Source organism: Canis lupus, chromosome 1 (genome assembly GCF_003254725.2).
Source record: "Canis lupus dingo isolate Sandy chromosome 1, ASM325472v2, whole genome shotgun sequence".
Taxonomy (NCBI): Eukaryota; Metazoa; Chordata; class Mammalia; order Carnivora; family Canidae; genus Canis; species Canis lupus.
In genome coordinates this window covers 38996394-39012755 of record NC_064243.1, presented here as the reverse complement: position 1 = coordinate 39012755, position 16362 = coordinate 38996394, and positions in this window count along the sequence as shown.

Here is a 16362-nt window from a genome sequence, read left to right as displayed (position 1 = left end):
TTTCTGGTACCAGCCTGTGTTGTGATAGACATTGCTGATGAAAGGTATGATTCTCTAGAATTTAATGGAAAAAAAGAATAAAACACATTTTGGTGAATTTTGTTGATATTAAAATAAATGGCTTTTAAATAAAACTTTATAACAATTTTCAAGGTAAATATTGGGGAAAGATAATGGCTTTAATACGGAAAAACATATTTACATTTCCTTAAATTCCCAATTCCCTTCTACAAACAAAAGAAAGTATAAGATCTCTAGTGGTCAAGAAAAGTACCTGAGACTGGGTCTACCTGGAGAATACAGGGCTTGTTATCTCAATTTTAATGGTTCCAGTGAATCTGTTGGTTTTTCATCTAAGATGCTCACATTTCTTTCTTAATCATGAGAAAGGTATAAAAATTAAATAGGCAATGCTTGAACAAGTTTGGGATTTATTATTCATAGTCAAATCATTAATATCTTATCTGTCCTTTTCATTTAAAAGACAATTTCATATTTTGGTTAGATTTCTAGATAGTGTATTTATTTTTTCTGCCTCCATTAAACTGATTACATAATTTAAAAAATCCATTACATAATTTAAAATTTAGTGTAATAAATTTCATTAGTAGATACTAACATTAAGAGATGTTAACATTAAACAAACATTATCTGCTTTGTAAAAAACATTCTTACCTTTTTAATGCATTGCTGGATTAAAATTGTTAATATTTACTTAGAACTTTTGCCTCTATTAGCATAAGAGAGATAGGCCAATAATTATTTCCTTCTAATAACCATCCTTTGTAAAGATTTTGGTAACAAGATTATCATAGCTTCATAAAATGGCTGAGGAGTACATATCTTTCAATATATTCATGAATGGTCTGTGTATGATTCAAGTTTTTTATTTCTTAAATGTTTGATAGATTTTCCTCTTGAAACAATGTGGACTAGAATTTTCTTTCTTGGAGACTTAATCTCTTTGTTTTTGATATTTTGCAGCTTCATTATGATCTTTTTAAGTGTGGATTTCTTTGTGTTTATTTATTGTTTTGGATTTTAGGACTTCCTGATTCTGAAGATTAGCATTTTCTCCATTCTTTAAGTTCTCTTTCTCCTGCACTCTAATTATATTTATGTTATTCCTTCTTAAATGATTCTCCATGTTTCTCAACCTGTCCTTTATATTTTCCATCTTCTTGCCTTTCTGTTCTGTTATCTGAAATTTTTCTTTTAATCTACTTTTCAGCTTTCTAATTCTCTCTTCAGCTGTGTCTAATCCTCTGTTGATTTTAGTTTCATTCATTATTTATTTATCTATTTTTTTTATTTCTGGAAGTTCTATTAGTTCTCTTTCAAACATCTGCTCATTTGTTTATTTATTTATTTAAGTTGGCTCCATGCCCAGGGTAGAGATGTGGGGCTTGAACTCACGACCCTAAGATCTAGACCTGAGCTGACATCAAGAGTCAGATTAACCAACTGTGCCAACCAGGTGCCTCATCCTTGGTTATTCCTTAAAGTCTCCTTCTTCTGGCACACATTTTCACTTCTGTGTTTTATTTCTTTAAACATATTAAACATACATATTTTGTTTCTTGTTTCTGATAATTGCAGTATCTAAAGTCTTGCTTATGAAGTCTTGTTTGCTCTTGTGTTTAGGTTCTCCCCTGTAAGCTCATTACACATTGTCTATGACATTTCTTTGAAGGCTGGATCACAAGTAGATTTCCATATAGGATTTGCATCTGTCTCTATAAAGTTACTGATTGAATCTTCAACCCAGGACACTGTAAAGTACATTTCCAACTTGAAGTTTGTGAATGACTAGTGAGTGTGAATTTGTTTGATAAACTCATCTGATGTCTGGGTTGTTACAGATTTTCAGGGAAAAGGTTTTCCTCCCAGTGCCAATTTTCCTTTCTATTCAGGTAGGCAGTTTTTGTTGCTTCTCCTAAGATACAGATGAATGTTGAAGGGCTAGATTTTTTCTAGTTTGCCTTTACACTTTACACTAGGAAACATTCCTATTAAATTCACCATCCTGGGAGAGATTCTCTTAGCCTGTAACTGAGATCATAAAGTTCAAGATCAACTGGAGCAAACACCCTCAGGGTAAATGCTGGTTAAGTAATCAGCTCACATCTCTGGTTCCTACTTTGAGTAGTTTTTGATGCTGTGAATTTTTAACATTTCTACTATCTCATATAAGCATTTAAAGTGTTTTAAAAATTCCATTATTTTCAGTTATTCTTAGATACAGTGTCTATTCAGAGTTTATAGTCTACAGTGTTGCCAAAAACAAAACTTGGAGTCCTTTTAAAGACTGGAAAAACCACATCTAGGCTTGATGTTTTTTGTTTAGCTGAGTTGACATATTAAAATAATCACAAGTTTCAGAAACAGTAAAGCATATATTTGCTGCTAATGCCATTCTGTGGCTTGGGTCTTAATTATATAAGAATATCAATTTTCTTTTGTATAAGAATAGGAAATAATGCTTATTTGATGTTTTTAGTTCTTCAGATTTTTAATGAATAAGCTTCATAACTTGTTTCCAAAAGCCTAAACCAAACATAAAAACTAATTAAAGGAGAAAATGCTAGAAATGCTAGAATGGCCTGCAGATTTTTAAAATCTTTTTCCTGGGCAGCCTGGGTGGTCAGTGGTTTAGTGCTGCCTTCAGCCAGGGTGTGATCCTGGAGACCCGGGATCCAGTCCCACGTCGGGCTCCTTGCATGGAGCCTGCTTCTCCCTCTGCCTGTGTCTCTGCCTCTCTCTCTCTCTCTCTCTCTCTCTCTCTCTCTGTTTCTCATGAATAAATAAATAAAATTAAAAATAAAATATTTTTCCTTTCTTGGTACATAAAAAAAATCAAGAGTTTACTGTGCTTGAAATTTGTAAGTTCTCACAAACATTACTTTTCTACATGTTGACATAAGAATAAAATAACTGAGGAGAAACAGTCATCTCTTAAGGGATCATAGGTCCAGCAAGGAAAAGGGAAATAAAACTTACAGTCTAACATTTAAAAGGCTCAGGTTTCATATAAAGGACCCGAGTCTTTGGAGAGTTTTTCACTGAGACAATGCATGTCTCAAGTGGAGGCTTTGGTGTGAAAGATCACAAGACATCATTTCTTCAGTTTAATAATCCATTTAATACCATCTTTCAATCCCATTTCATGCTCAGTAAAGCAAGAATAAGTGAACTTTTTGCTGACATTGGTTTTGTTGAAGAGCTTTTGTTTATAAAGCAGTGGTGACATGATCTTATCATAGTCCATCATTATTGGGTTGCTTCTGTCCCCCATCCAAGTAATGCTTTCCTGTGATGTGTGCAATTTTTTTCATAGTATTGACTCCTGTCTTATGTTAAAGTGGTTTGACAATACTTGCTCCCTTTTAGAAAAGAGACACATTCCAACTATCTGCCTCAAAAATCTATTTAAGTGTTCACCTTCACTCAACTATCTCTGGATTTTGAGGAGAAAATATGATGAATTTGCTTGAAAATGAACAAAGGCAAAGGAAACTCTGGATTGTTGAACAAACTTTAGGGGGCTGCACAGTGGGCACTTGATGACTTTATGCTAAAACTAAATTCTTCCATGAGCTGCTCTTACCTATGAAACACAAATTGGCAATTAAGTTAATGAGAAAAAGAGTCAGGGGGAGTTGATCAAAGAAACCAGCCCTTAGCATTATGTCTACTTAAGATCTGTGAATGTTATGTACTATATATCTCTATTTTTCCTGTTTGAGATTTTTAATAGTAATCAGAGAATGATATGAATCTAGGTTAAAAGATGTTTACATGGGGTATATTTTAATGGACTGACTCAACATTTGCAAAGAAAATACATTATTATGGTTTTCATAAAAGTTGTATACTATAGCAATTTTATCTTATATTTCTATAGTACTTCATGGGCTGCTTTCACACAGTCAGTAATATTACTCTTTCTTTTTCAGATGAAAGAATGGAAATTTAGAGACCAAATGAATGACCTCATCAAAGTCCCACAGTGCAGTCTTAGCAAAGCCACATCTAAAACCCAAGTCTTGGGCACCTGGGTGGTTCAGTGGTTGAGCATCTGCCTTTGGCTCAGGTCGTGATCCTGGGGTCCTGGGATTGAGTCCTGCATCGGGCTCCTTGTGCAGAGCCTGCTTTTCCTTCTGCCTATGTCTCTGCCTCTCTCTGTGTCTCTCATGAATGGATAAATAAATAAATAAATCTTAAAAACAAAACAAAACCCAAGTCTTCCAACTGATTCTGTCATATCAGCTATGCCCCTTGGGATCCCAGGAATTCCCTGATGTCCCTCTGGTTATCCTCCCACTATCATACCTGAAAGGGCAGACAAAAATCCCGCAAACTGACAGTTGATCTAGTCACTCACTCACCACAAATCTTTTTTTTTTTTATTATTTTTTAAAATTTAAATTCAATTAACCAATATATAGTTAGGTTAGTTTAGTTTCAGGTGTAGTGTTCAATAATTTATCAGTTGCATATAACACCCAGTGCTTATCAGATCATGCTCACCACAAATCTAATCTCTCGTTTTGAGATTCTTTCTACCATATCACAAAATAAACATTAATTTCCAAGCATAGCAATGGTTTATTATGGATTAATTAAAATTTGGCAATGGATAAACACACCACTAAATAACTAAAGAGAAAGTTTAGAAAAACATTTATAGATAATAACTCCCAGAAGAGTTCCACACCATGAAGAAACACATATAAAATATCCACTATGTGTGGAACATACTCCTGATAAAAGTTTTTTCCCAGAAGGGCGTGAAATGAGGTGGAAAGACAGGGTGTGGATCTAAGATAATATCTGATTCCAGCCAACGTCATCATAAAGGTAGACTGGGGGATGCAAAAAGTCTTCATGGCTCTGATGTGTACAGAAATGTTTGGAGAATAGATAAAAACTTACACATAAAGTAGGGAACTGCATTTTAGGGAAGAGAGCTAGAAACCAAAGTCAATGACTGGAGCCAGCCCCCATACTGCCATGAGAAACAGGAGTCCTTGGGTGAGTCCCTAGTCCTCTCTGAGCTTTGGCATTCTCTGTAAATGTGGGATAACGACTTATACCACAAAGAGGTTTATAAGAGTAAATTAGGTTGAGTGTGTAGGTACTCTGTAGGTCGTAAACCAATACATAAGGTAAGACAGTGTGAAGGACAGGTTGTCACATATGGCTGTAAAACTTGGTTGTGGATTTTGTCCTGATGGTACCAACCACCCAAATAGTAAATCCACCTTCCTAAACTTTACAGACACCCACCCTTCTCCTCCCCAACTCCCACTCTATGGCTGTTCTTTGACTTGATGCACCAATTCCTAAAGTCATGGGGCAAATGCCAAATGTGGCACTTGGGAAATGGCGAAGTATGGCTTGTGCCTCATTATAGCATTACTGAGTATTTTGTACACTTTAGGTAATCAACAGTAAACCACTGGAAGAGCTGTGTTTGTGTGATAGCTACCATTCACAGTTGAGGTGCTAGCTTTGATTTCTAAATATAACAAAGAATATTTTCATTAAATTTTTTTTTCAGGGAAGCACATAATTATTTCTTTCCCTTTCCTGGCTCTTTGTTTCCTTTTTTGAATTCCTGTTACTGGGCATCACACCCCATAAAATTATCATGTCAATCACGATCAGCTTCAATTTGCTTAGATATGTCTGCCTCAATCATAGGCAAGAGAATGATAAAGGATAGACTTCTATACAATGCAGCTCTTCTCATCTCCATTGGTAATACTGTCACAGCAAGCCTAGGTGAGTTTTCAAGTTATCTGTGAGGTCAACCAGAAATCAAAAGGCACTAAAAACAGAGTCAGTTTGCAGTTGACTAGGGGGTCAGTAGAAAAGAAAATAAGATATTTCCTGCATCTAAGAGCTCAGAGTCATATGCCAGGTATTAATCATACTCCCACATAATTAATGTTGTGCTTGTGTTTTGACAGACAGCTTGATACAAATTAGAAACCACCTTAAATCCTATTCAAGATTCTTTTTTTAAATGTCAGCATTACATTTGATACAGCTTAACATGAGAGCGTGTGTATAAGGTGCAGAGACAGCCTGCAAAGAAGCCTCAGCAGGTATTAACAACTATGTAAAACAGTTTGGATTTGGGGGGTACTATACGACTCTATCTCTGCTCCAACTTCTGTCAGTAACTGGGATTGAGACAGAGAAGAGAGCTGATCAAATGTGCAAATGAAACAAAAATGGGCAGGATAATGAAGAAGCATGCCAGAATTACAATTAACAGGAAAAAATCCAGTATTTCGAGTAGATTTATAGTAAGTCATAGGTAAGAACTGAAGATCCTATAATGAAGAACTGAAGGCTTCAGTTTCACCAGAGGTGATATGGTTGCATTGAATAAAAAGACATACATTTAATCTGTGTTCATAGAAAGAAATGTTGAAAGACACTTTTTGCATCTAGTAAGAGTCCGTCCTTCCTCAAAGGCTGCACATTAGTCACCGAGGAAGATTTAGAATAAATTCAGGCTCCCTGGGCTTTCCACAGCTTGTCCACCTTCTTTTTCTAGACCTCTTGCAGCTACCTCTTCTAGTATGTGATGTGATTGATATATTCTTCTAGTTCTAAAACCTTTTATTCTATCCTATGATATTTTTGTATTTCTGAGTCAGTATCCTCAAAAATTAACTTCTACATTTTGCTGAGATTACCTCCATTCTGTCAAGAGCTGGTAAGGCTTGGCTTTATCTAGTATTGGCACTGCTGCAAAACACAAATGTTCTTGGCATCATTCCTCACAACTGCCTCCCTAAGTAGTTTGTCTCATATTTCATGATTTGGTTGAAAACCCAATATGGTTAGGAAAAAGATGTGCATAAGTGAAGCATAATTATATTGATTCATGTTCAGCTGATAAAGATTTATTTGTCCTCAAGGTATAATAATGGCCGAGATTTGCCCATGATCAATAACTTTTGAACCAATAAATCTTGATATCAGCAACAAAAGCCAATATCTACTTAAACTTTTTTCAAAGTGTTGTTATAATATGCTGATGGCATGAAACATGTGGGCACATAAAACAGAGTCTCTTGAGCTTTATGTTGACACTATATTTGTATTCTCTAATAGTTAATATTCTAGATTCCAGTGACTTTGGAGCAACCTGCTGATCAAGGGGAAGTTAATAATGAGGACTGATAGTTAATAACAGTTTTTAGAAGAGCAAGTAAAATTAGTGTATGTGGAAACACTTTGTCGAAACACAAACCACTGTAGAAATGTGAGGTATAACAGAGTTTGCCTATGGATTTTATGCTTTGCCCAACACACAAAATAAAAATGATTTTTTTCTTTTGTTAAGAGGGTATGGATAGAAGCAAGATACAAGAAAAAAAAATGAGGCAAAAGGGACAGTGACCACACTGTCTTGGGTACCTAGAATTTGCCAGGAGCTGAGGGGATTATATGATGTGTATTGTTATATTTCATTCCAATAATTCTAGTAGGTGTAAGCCAAAACTCAAACACAACTCAAATTCCTACAGAACTGAGGCTTAGGCTAAGGAACAATACAGTTCATACAGTTTTAAGTAGCAGAGCTGGAATTTAAGTCCATGTCTGTTTCAATCCAAAGATCATGGTCTTTCCAGGTTGTTATAAACAGAAAGCTTCAATGGTTCCCTTCAAAGTCATCTGGGGTTTGTTAGTGGCATGCCAAGTCTTTTCCTTAGATCAGCTAGCAGGCCTGTGCTGTTCTTCCCTTTTCACTACAGCATTATTTTCTCTGCTACAGTAACATGCCTCAGACCACCCTGTGCCATGATATTACATATTCATGACTGACAATCATAAAAAGACAGATAATGTAGACTGTTCCTTGGGAGAGTGAAAAGATTTGGTAGGGCAGGAGGATACTGGAATGTCTTTGGCCTTCAGGAACACAAAGTGTCTTTCCTCTACCATCTGCTCAGCTGCCATCACAAAATACCATATCTTGGGGGGCTTAAAACAATAGAAATGTATTTTTCTTACAGTTCTGGAGGCTGGGAAGGCTAAGATCAAGGTGTCAGCTGACTGTACTTGGTGGGAGCTCTCCCCCTCGCTTATGGATGCCCACTGTGTCCTCATATGGTAAAAAGAGAGAGAGGGAGGAAGGGAGACTGATCTTTGATGTCTCTTCCTCTTTTGGTAAGGACACTAAGTCAATCAGATCAGGGCTTCATCCTTATGATGTTATTTTATCTTAATCATCTCCTTAAAGACTTTGTCTCCAAAACAATCCACATGGGTATGGGGCGGGTAGGTTTCAATTTGGGGGGAACACATTTAATCTATAGCAACCAGTGCAATACATTGGACCTATACCCAGAGATGTGATCATTGGTTCATGTTCAATTTTACCACTTATGGCCATGTGGACTTGGGCAAATTTCTTATAAACCTGGAGTTTCAGTATCATCATCTGACTGATAACACGGAAACAATTACACGTGCCCAGTGAACACACTGGGTTGTGAGGAGGATGGAACTTGACAACTGGTAGGTAGTTCCGTATTTTTGTGCATAAGATTTCCTGAGAAAATGTAAGTGGGACTAACATCCCAAAGATAGACTGGAGAGTTGGAAGGAACTTCTATTTTCTGAACTGTAAAAAGTATTCTGAAATCTCTAAACATCACCTGGTAGGCAGAAATTTTGGCAATATATTCAAGCTTTTTATGCACGTCCCTTTAGTCATTTACTCATTACTGCCTTTTAAATTTCCCAAGTAATATACAAATATGTGTTGCAAAAATACTGATGATACTGAAATAAGCAGCAAAGTTTCTTTTTTTCAGATTTCCTACTCCAAGTCGAAGATAACTATTATCGTCAATCTGGTGTGTTACATTCCATGTGTTGACAAGAATTATGTATATTTCTATACATGTTTCTATAAACTTGTACAAACATAGACTTTTGTGGAAGATATCTTGTTTTCATGTTTGTTCTTTCACTTCTCATTGAATGTGTATTCGTCTTCCTTAAGATTTGCTATTATTATTATTTTTTTGAGTTAAATTTTTGCTATTTTCAACATGTGTTGAGATTTCTGCCCTTATCTGGATTATAGGTTTAAAAGACTATACTTTTTGCAGTATCAAACCAATAATTTTCTCAAATTTTCTACTAATTTTTAGAAAACAATGAAGCAAAACATGCAATTATTTTGATATCTTGGTGCAAACAAACACTGCTGTTCAGACAAAGAGGAAAGCACGGCTGAAGAACTCCCAGCTACCAGGCAGTTTAAAATATTTGTTGGTGGCATCTAACTCCAGCAGAGTAAAGGTAGTTTAAGGATATACATGCATATTGCATAAAAGTGCAAGTTGTTTTAAATTCAACCTCATAACATTTCAGTTTACATGTGATAGTAATTTGTGGAACCATACAGGTATGTTTGTGCAATGGAAGAGAGAGCAGTCTCATTTTGTTAAAAGGCACTTCTTCTGAAAGTGCTTATGAATTTTCCCATATTCATCTCTGTGTGTGAGGTTTTGTCATCTGCCTGAAAGCCTTGTCTCTCTTGCATGTAATAAACAGGTCTTATTTTACAATTCATTACAATTTCACTTAGTCTCCATGATTCACATTAGTCTTTCCAAAGCAACTTGTGCATTTACTCCTAGAAAAGATAATAGGCTTCAGATGAATTTGTTTTTCTTTTTTTTTTTTAAAGTCACCAACAAAACACTAAAGATATTCCAGTCCTGCTAACAATTTAACTCCGTCCTACTTACCCGCAGCAATACCATCCAGTGCAAAGCAATGTCTTGATGGATCATTCATGGAAAACTAAACTAATTACCATCATTCTAATATTCCTATTTAAATGCATGAAAAACTGATTAGCTGAAGGCAGCCCTATATATAGCAGAAATGGCATCTTCTTAATATTTATGCTAATGTAAAAGACATTTTACACAAAGGTTAGAGGTGACAAATGGATAAGAAATGATCTTAACGTACACATTTGTTTACTTAAAATACTGCATGACATGACTATTACTCCTTGGGAGAGATTTAATTGTCATAGAGGACAAGGTGTGGAGAAATAGATCAGTGTGAAAGTATATATGCATTCGTAGGCACAAATATCTACATATATATTTACAAGATACATTCACACAGAACCACCAACCACTAACAGAGAAGTAGAACACCCACACCTCTAAGCCAGTTTTACAAGTAGAATTTCAGTTCACATTCACCCTGAGGTTGTCACATTTTTTAGTCCAGAGAGAATTTTGATGGAAATTAGAAAAGGTTTAATAATTTAGCTGACTCTGAGCATGATACACCTCTGATATAAAGAAACTAAAACATGTTAAAACGATACCATTTCAAATTGCAGTTACTATCTTAAGCAAGGAATGAAGAAGTGGGCTTATAAATTCAATTTGATTTTTACACTGTCATTTCCACATGACTAATCCGCAGACTGAGTTCTCTCTTCTGCCAGGAATCTAAGCACGCTCCAAGGTGAGACTCCCCAGAAATGATGCATAAGAATGAGCACATCATGGAAGCAGTGCATGAAGAACAAATAAAACATGAAATTACACATGAACTTGAGAGTCACATAAGCAGGCTAAGAATGGGTTACTGTCAATAACGGATTTCAAATAAGCCTCTGATTTAATGACAACAGAAAGCTGGCGTCTGATTGAGGGCAATCAAATACTTCTCTTTTTTTCCACTTCCCACTCACATTTTACATGAAAAGAAAACCTGTGCCGTCACAACATCAGCAGTAGAAAGCTACACAAAAAAATAGAAAGGCTGCTTTCATGAACAATTCTAGTACAACACACGTCCACATCTGGAGTATGGTCAAGTGAACAAATATCCTAGAGTAGCTACTTACTCATCATATTGGTGGACATTTGCTAGTCAGAGCGTTACTTGCTTTTCCCTTAAGTATTCTGATTGTGATTGGCCTGGCCAGCACAACTGTAGCTGAGGAGAAATGTGGCTTTCAGATTTAAATACTGAACACACAACCAAGTGACTCACGCAGGGGGAAATGAGACCACGTGGAAAATGACCCCTACTTTTGTCTCTAAGACAGATGCATCTTTTTAGAGTTTACAGGGGAGAACCTGTGCCCGCCTGATTTTCTCTTCCTTTCAGCCCCCATAATGCACTACCAGAAACTTTTTTTGCATCTGAATGCATTCCTTTAGATCTCACTCTTCATTACTTAGTAGGGTTTTCTGTGTTTTCAAGTCTAAGTGTTTCTGAGATACTTTCAGTCTTTTCTCCAAAGTACTCAAAGTTCTTTCCAGGAAGGTCCTGGTATGGTAAAGTCAGTCTTTCTTTCTTTCTTTCTTTCTTTCTTTCTTTCTTTCTTTCTTTCTTTCTTTCTTTCTTTCTTTCTTTCTTTCTTTCTTCTTTCTTTCTTTCTTTCTTCTTTCTTCTTTCTTTCTTTTCTTTCTTTCTTTCTTTCTTTCTTTCTTTCTTTCTTCTTCTTTCTTTTCTTTCTTTCTTTCTTTCTTTCTTTCTTTCTTTCTTTCTTTCTTTCTTTCTTTTTTCTTTCTTTCTTTCTTTCTTTTCTTTCTTCTTTCTTTCTCTTTCTTTCTTTCTTTCTTTCTTTCTTTCTTTCTTTCTTTCTCTTTCCTTCTTTCTTCTTTTTCTTTTCTTTATAATATTTTATTTATTTATTTGAAAGAGATTGAGAGAGAGGGTGAGCAAGCATGAGCAGGGAGGGAGGGGCAGAGGCAGAGGGAGAAGCAGAGTCCCCACTGAGCAGGGAGCCAGATGCGGGGCTTGATCCCAGGACTCTGAGATCATGACCTGTGCAGAAGGCAGACACCCAATCGACTGACGAGCCACCCAGGTGCTCCTGGTATGATAATGTCTTGTTGAATTAATACGGTACCAAAAATGGGAAGGAAGTGAAGTTATTGACTAGAGTCAAAAGATTCTAATTTCTAGGTAAGAGACTAACCAATTGCAGATAGGAAGTTCAGAATAAAACTGTTTTCCCCCTTTCACCCAGAATTGGATATTTTAACCATGTGCCCTCTATACTATATTGTAGGGACTGTGAGTTTTCACATTTTGGGAAACCCTTGTAGTAAGATGAGTTGCAAATGGGGAAGGCTGGACTATATGAGTTAATATAGCCCGTGTGTGTGTGTGTGTGTGTGTGTGTGTGTGTGTGTGGTTTATGTGACTTGGAACAAGAGTCCATAAACCATAAACTTGCAAAACTTTAATCCATACTGGTCTATTTCCAACTTGCTTGGAAAGACCTTGCTCTGTCCAGTCCACTGCTTAGCTGGGAGTGGAAGTCAAAGGAAAGAAATGTACCCATCTTTTACGCATTTCAGTTCCCACAAGGGGATGGAGCAATATGGTCTTATTCTCTCTGACCCTTGGTAATAGCCTGAAGCCAGATCCTGGGATGGCAGCTGTTGTCCTTCGACCCTACCCCTCTCCCCCAGCCCTCCGGATCTCCCTGTGACACTGACCTTTCCTCACGGAGAGGACTCCCACTTCAAGGTAAAGAACATACATTTGCAAGCAAAACACTAGAATCCTGTGTCCTTGGTAACTTGGGCAGGAAAGGAATGTTTGGGATGATGGGAAATATTCATCCTGACCAGAATATATCCATTCTCGTCATTCCTAAGACTTGATCTGCAACACAAGGCAAGGTCCCAAGTTGCTCCAAGTAGCTATACATTTAAAGTGAAATGGAAAGTGAAGTCTCCCGCTAAGTTTAGCTCTCCTGCTGAAATCCTTGGGAGATTATTACTTCCTTCTGGCTATATCAGCACCCCCCCTTTTCCCATACCTATCAAACGGCTTTGAAGTTTCACTTCATTTGAAATATCGTACAGTAAATGCACACAGTGTGCTAACGGGCTGCACGGATTAATGGAGCAAATAGTTGCTTAAATTTAATTTAAAAGTAGTTCAGATAAAGACCTAGAGAATTAGTACTGGGGTTAAGGATGGAGCCTATTGAGGGAAGCCTGGCTGGAGGGGAAAATCCAGGGAGGAGGGGCTGCTTAGCTCTGCCCCTCCACCTTTGATGCAGAGAGGATTCTGTTTAGTGCCTTTGTGCAGTCGAAGGGGATCCTGGCTGAAAGATGAATATGTATGAGCTAATCTCAGATGAATCTGGTATAACCCTAACAGGTATACGGGGAGCAATGGCTACCCTCTGCTCTCGAATCTATGTTGTGAGGTAGATACTGGCAGCTCAGAACAATTGATGAGCTTTTATTACAAATGAAAGAAAACATTTTGTCAAAGCTGTACCATGAGTCTAAGAAAAAGCTTCAAATTCTTTGTCACACACAGATGTATCTATCAACTGTTCTTTACTTAGCCCTTTTGGTGGAGTTCAGTGACCCACCTGCAACTCATTACCCTTTTTACAACACTCTGCAGCAAATTCTTATTCATAATCAGACATCTTATCCAATTCTAGTCGCAAAAATCACTTAAGCAGTCTTAATGAATACGGCATCCTTGGGATTTATGTCTAGTAAAAATTGAAAGTAAAATATTCCTAAGAAGCGACAGTTAACCTAACATTCCCATCCATAATACAAGTCTATAAAATCATAGCTAAGACAATGGGGCTGGGGCCCCACTTGGTTTTTTTCCTCTTTTTCTGTTCTGTTTAGGCTCCTACAGTGGTTCTAGTGACATCAGATTCCCCCCAGTATGTCACACACAGAAATGAAGTCTGCAATACCTTGAGCAATCTTTCGCCATGGTTTCCAGCAGAACGAGAATGAATCTAAAATTTACATCTAATTTAGATTTAGAACTACAAAGGAAGAGGACAGAGTAGTGAGTTACTTTTTTATTTTAGGAAACAAGGAAACACTGTAGAGTAAGAACCTTTTCCATCATTGCTTGGCTTCCATTCTCAGGCTGATGCATGCACAAAAAGTGGCAAACTAGAGAGGCACGTCTGTGAGCAAAGGCCACACAGTGGAAGAACTCAATCTCCCAACACTCTCCAGTTCTTCTAGATGAACTGGAGGCAGTTTATATATCAAAACACAGTGCAAAGTGAGACATGGCAGTGGGGAATCCACTAGAAGGGAACAGAAGATGTTTCCAGGTGGTTGGGTTGAGATTCTCAAATAGTTATCATTACCAGATGATCGTTACAGCACAGCTATGTCTTCTTTTAGGGTTTATTTTCTAGTAATCAAATCAAACCAAACTAACCAACCAGCCAGCCAGCCAGCATAATTTAGGAAAACAACTTTTTATTGGACTGTACTCAAGCAGAAAATTATTACATAGGCCGTATTAAAAGAGCCTGTGGTGTGCCAGAAAAGCATAGCCTCTGCTCCCTTCTAGAAATTTTCTATTTGGAGCAGTGTCTGGCACATCATAGGTACTCCATAAATATATGTTTAGTGGAGGAATGAGTAAAGGAATAACATATTTTAGTGAAACACATTCAACTTAAGTTTTATAAAAAAAAGACATGTATTTTAACTGGCAATCCTCATATGGAGAAATAGATCATTCCCTATAATAGCCAGAACCACAGGATAAATTGTAATTTCTATTTGATTTGATTAAGGAACACTACAACTCTGGAATAAAAAGAAAACAAATTGAGACCCTGTTCATTTTGATTTTCTGTTATTTCTGTGGCTTACTAATAAGCCAATCAATAATATGAATAAATCCCTGCAGTCATTAGTGAGTCTCTTTGGTGAATTTACCAATTTCTTCTTAAGGAAGGCAATTACAGAGTTTAAAACCCATTCAGTCTTCCAGAGAATTCCCCCTTTACTATATTGAAAATCTAAATGGTCCATGCAAGCAGAGGTGACTGCATTCTGAATGTTAGTAGACTTTTTTTGAAGTTAAAATTTTATTTTTAGATAATAGTAGATTCAGATGCAGTTGTGAGAAATAATACAGAGAAACCCTGGCTATCCTTTACCCAATTTTTCCTTAATGGTAACAATTTGTAAAACTGCATGAAGTACAATATCACAACCTAGATATAGACACTGACATGGGCAAGATACAGAACATGTCTGCACCACAAGGATCTTCAGGTTGACACACCCATCTCTCCCTCCCACTTCCAGCACCTAACATGCTCTCTATTTCTGAAATTTTGCCATTTCAATGTTACATATAGAGTCATGCAGCATGTAATCTTTTAGGATTGACTTTTTTCATTCAGAATGAGTCTCTGGAGACTCACCCACCTTACCATTTCTATCAGTAGCTTGCTCCTTGTTATTTTTAAGAAGTATTTCATGGTATGGATGTACTGCAGTTTGTTTAACTATTCACTAGGTGATGGACATCTTGGTAGTTTCCAGGTTGTGGCTATTATGAATAAAGATGTTATGATCACTCATGTACAGGTTATTGTGTGAATTTAAGTTTTTATTTCTCTGGAACAAATGCCCAAGGAGCAATTACTGGGTGGAATTGTAGCTGTATGTTTAGCTTTTTAAAGTCACTTGCAAAATGTTTCTAGAGTGACTGTACTATTATATATTCTCTCTAGCAGTTTATGAGTAATCCAGTTTCTCTGCATCTTTGCCAGCTTTTGGAGTTTTCTTTTTCTTTTTCTTTTTCTTTTTTTGCCATTGTGTTAAATGTGTGTAGATAGCTCAATGTGGTTTTAATTTTTCTATTGTTGCTGAACATCATTTCATGTTATCTGGCATCTGGGTATCCTCTGAGGGAAATGTCTCTTCATATCTTTGTCCATTCCTAGTTAAGTCCTTTGTTTTTAATGTTGATTTTTTTTTCAGAATTCTTTATAGGGGCACCTGTGTGGCTCATTTGGTCAAGTGCCCAACTCTTGATTTCTGTTCAAGTGATGGTCTCGGGGTCGTGAGATCGAGTCCTGCATTGGCTCTGTGCTCAGTGAGAAGTCTGTTTAAGATTGTCTCTCTTCTCCCTCTGCCACTCCCTGCCCCTGACTCCATGCTCTCTCTCTCAAAGAAAAGAGTTCTTTACATATTCAAGGTAGTATTCCCTTGTTGGATATATGGTTTGTAAATATTTTCTCCCACTCTGTAGTTTTATTTTCATTTGTGTCATTTCATTAACACAGTCTCTCACAGAATATAAGTTGTTAAGGTTCTCACAGAATATAAGTTGTTAAGGCTGATAATGTCCAATTTACCATTTTTTCCCTTTTAAATATTCTTTCTGCTATCAGAGTTTCCTATTTGAGGGTTTTACCTTTCTATTCTCTGGGCCTGATGACATGGACACAATACCATGTTTCTTGAACCTGTTTTAAGGTAAAGTTTGCGGAACTCTATTTTTTCACCCAAGAAAATGGGGGAGACATAT